At 42.2% G+C, this 4,157-nt stretch overlaps 1 pseudogene; it reads right to left on the reverse strand.

Moving 5' to 3' along the window:
- Positions 1 to 857: 857 nt before the first annotated feature.
- LOC103540534 (homer protein homolog 2 pseudogene) lies at positions 858 to 1,910 on the reverse strand (annotated as a pseudogene).
- Positions 1,911 to 4,157: the final 2,247 nt, after the last annotated feature.

Genomic DNA, 4,157 nt, shown 5'->3' on the forward strand with positions numbered 1-4,157 from the left:
ACAGGGAATGTTGCCCATGTAGTCAGAGATGCCAGGGTGAGTGTGACACACAAAGTCACAGATGCCAGGGCGAGTGTGACACATGATTCAGAGACACCAGTTGGAGTGTGACACACGACGTCAGAGATGTCAGGTGGAGTTTTACACACGAAGTCAGAGACACCAGTGGGAGCATAACACACAAACTCAGAGACACAAGTGGGATAGTTACACAAGAATTCTGAGACACCAAGGGGTGTGAGACACACAAAGTTAGAAACCCCAGGGGTAGTGTTACACAGGAAGTAGGTGTAAACGATGTTCATATTTGGGCTAGAAAATAGTCCATTTTCATTTATTAAGGTTGCAACAGCCCTTAAGAAAGATATAGAGGCCAACCTGGTGGCTTAGTGGTTGTTTCACACTCTGCTTCAGCAGAGCCTGGTTCACGGGTTCAGATCCTGGGTGCAGACCTACACACCACTCCTCAAGCCATGGCCCCATCCCATATACAAAATCGAGGAAGATTGGCATGGATGTTAGCTCAGGGACAATCTTCCTCAATAAAAAAAAAAGAAAGAAAGAAAAGGAAAAGAAAAAGATATAAACATCCCTGCCCTGACTGCTAAAAATTTAAGGCAGACCTAGTTCTGGACCCCAAATCAGAATCTTCAAGTTGTCCACAACCTTGCAAGGCCAGAGAATCACGAGGAGATTTCTACTCTGGAGAGGAGAAAGTGGATGACACAACTGGTTTGGAAACACCACAAACTGCACCTGCATTAAGAGAAGCAACTCAGAAAGGAGAATGTTCTAGTCCTATTTTGTCTCACACACACACTTGGGACTCACAAGGGTACCCAGGTCTCAGCCCTGCCCTAGCTTTCCTTGCCCAGCTTGCAGAGGCCTCCACAGAAGTTGTGGAGGCCATTGATCTTCCCGTCCAGCACCTTCAAGATGTTCTTCAATTCTGCCTTCAAGCGGCATGGTCAGTAGTTACCTTCCTCAATGTCTGTCTTTAGAGAAAGCACTTTGTCTCTCTGATTTTGATTATCTCTCTTTGCTGCCTCTAACTGCTCAGAAATGTATTCACACTCTGACATGAGCTGAGGTCTGAGTTTACTTTGTTTTTGGAGGTCTTTTAACTATCTTCTTTTCTCAGTGTTCTGACTCCAGCTCCTCATTTCTTCTCTTTAACTGACTATTCGTCTCCTTCTCTTTGTTATCTCTCTGCATTGTTCTTCCAACTCCTCAGGATTGTTCCACAGCCAGTCATTCTCTTCAGGGCAGATAGAGAACTTCCTCTTCCACTGCTCCATGCTGGCCACTGACTCCTGCAGTGCCGTGGTCAGCCGGACATTGCTCTTCTGCAGGGTCTGCAGCTTATTCTCCTATTTCTTCACATTGGCAGCACTCTATGTCACAGATCAGCTTGTCATGCTCAGACTTCAGCTCTGTGTCAGTGGAGCCAATGTGAGAGGTCTTTTCATTGTGTGTCCCATTGACACTGGATGCCTCAGTAGAAGGTAAAGTTTCACACCCAGATTCTTGGGAATGATTACTCAGGGTTTTGATTTTCTCCTGGGACTTGTCTCTGGCTAGTTTTGCAGCTTTTTTTACCTCCTAAAATTTCTCTGTAAATTTTGTCAGCTGCTATTCAGAGGAAAAACCCAAACCAAACACCACATTGGCTCTGCTGTTGGTTCACTGCTCAAGCTTCCGTGATATTTTGCTTAAAGTCATATTGACTGTGATTGTTTTGTTTATGATCACTTTGGCTCCTTACAAACTAGTGATCCAATAGCTATTTTTTGTGACATATAGGAATAGGAAATGGTGGCTGCCTCCTCACTTGCTGGCACCCAGTTCTTGGTGATGGAGTCAATCTGGAAGACATGTGCTTGGGTGGTGAAGACAGGCTGCTCTCCCATTTCCTGCACTGCTCTCCACAGCTACTTCCTATGCAGCATGTAAGGTGGCCTGTGCCTGCTGAGCTCAGCCCTGGCCACTCTCCACTCTGTGAAGCTTCTGTTGCTGCCTCCAGGTGCAGTGGGGAATGGGCCACCAGGGGCGGGGTGACTAAGCTGTCCAGCTCCCCCACCAGGCTTCTTAAGTAACCTCATGGCTTTCAGCCCTAGGGCCCCTGACTGTGGTTATTTTTTAGATATTTGAAAGTCGTTCATGTTTCGTACAAATATGTGGGTGTTAACGGTTCATTTTAGTGATGGGTAACAGAAAATGGTAAGAATCCATGTATTTCCTGTAACATTAAGCTAGTAATTGGTGGAATTAGTTACCTGAATTCAGGCTCTTTGATTCCTTTCATTATGCTTCCACTTAACAGTTCCCTGACTCCTTAAGAGTAACCTTAGTTTAGCTATTTTATGAAACCCAGAAGCTATTTAAAAGGATGTTTTAAATGAAATCAGCTTGTGGTCATATTATTACTTTTTGTTTACACTTTAATTGATAGTTTCTATTGTCATTTCAGAGTGGTTACAAAATATGGCCTGCAAGATTTCTGCTTTCATGACATTGTTGACTTTTTTTTTAAGCCTTAAAACCTTTCTATTTTTAAAGAGATTTACCTGGGTATTCAAACATAATGTGAATCCTCTGTTTACTTGTTAAAAATACTGTCCATCTCTCTATCTTCCCAACTACAGTAGTAAAACTCTTTAATAAATTTGTATAAAAATCTTTAAGATCACTTACTCATTGTTTAACTCTGCACAATATAATTGACATAACAGGTCTACTTGCTTATCTTTAGAAAATCCTGATTATTAGGATGGCCCTTGGATACTGTCTGGAAACTTAGTTTTTTGTGGTTTTTCTGGTGAGGGAGATTGGTCCTGAGTTAACATCTGTGCCAGCCTTCCTCTATATTGTATGTGGGACACCACCACAGCATGGTTTGAGGAGCAGTGTGTTGATCTTCACCTGGGATCTGAGCCTCAGAACCCCAGGACACCAAAGCAGAGCATGTGAACCGAATCACTATACCACTCAGCCAGCCCCTGGAAACTTAGATTTTGAAATTTGGCTGCTTGTTTTATTATTGTTGAGTTTTACATTTTCTTTGAATATTTTGAAAAGCAGTCCTTTATTAAATATGACTTCTGCAAATATTTTCTCCCAGTCTGTGGCTTCTCTTTTTATTCTCTTGGTAGTGTCTATAGGAGAATAAAAAAATTCAATTTTAATGAAGCCTAGTTTACCAATTCTTTTATTCGCGGATTGTGCCTTTAATGTCATATCTTTAAAAACATTACCAAATTCAGTCATCTAAATGTTCACTAGATTGTCTTCTAGGAGTTTTATGCTTCTTGTTTTATATTTAGGTCTGTGATACATGTTGAATTAATTTTGTGAAGGATATGGAGTCTCAGTCTAGATTCATTTTTTTCCTGCTGAGGAAGATTAGCCCTGGGCTAACACCTGTTGCCAATCTTCCTCTGCTTTTTTTTTTTTTTTAAAGATTTTATTTTTTTTCCTTTTTCTTCCCAAAGACCCCCGGTACATAGTGGCATGTTCTTAGTTGTGGGTCCTTCTAGTTGTGGCATGTGTGATGCTGCCTCAGCGTGGTTTGATGAGCAGTGCCATGTCCGCGCCCAGGATTCGAACTGACAAAACACTGGGCTGCCTGCAGTGGAGCGCGCGAACTTAACCACTCGGCCACGGGGCCAGCCCCTTCCTCTGCTTTTTATACTTGGTCACTGCCACAGTGTGGCTGATGTGTGGTGTAGGTCTGTGCCCAGGTTCCAAACCAGTGCAGCAAACCCAGGCCACTGAAGTGGAATGTGCTGAACTTAATGACTATGCCCCAGGGTCGGCCCCCAGATTCATTTCATATTTTTAATGTGGATGTCCAATTCCAGAACTATTTTTTGAAAATATCTTTTCTCCTTTGAATTGCCTTTGCTCCCTTGTCAAAATCAGTTCACTATACCTATGTGGGTCTATTTCTGTCCTTTCTATTGTCCTAACACAATAGTGTTAGCTAAGACCTCCAACATGTCACATAATTACTTTTTATTTTTTGTGGAGAGAACATTTAAGGTTCTAGCCCCTTGTCAACTTTAAAATATATAATACTCTATTATTAACTATAAGCATCACGCTGTACATTAGATCCCCAGAACTTGTTCATTGTGTAGCTGGAAGTTTGTACTCTT

The sequence above is a fragment of the Equus przewalskii genome, chromosome 27 (assembly GCF_037783145.1).
Source record: "Equus przewalskii isolate Varuska chromosome 27, EquPr2, whole genome shotgun sequence".
Lineage (NCBI taxonomy): Eukaryota > Metazoa > Chordata > Mammalia > Perissodactyla > Equidae > Equus > Equus przewalskii.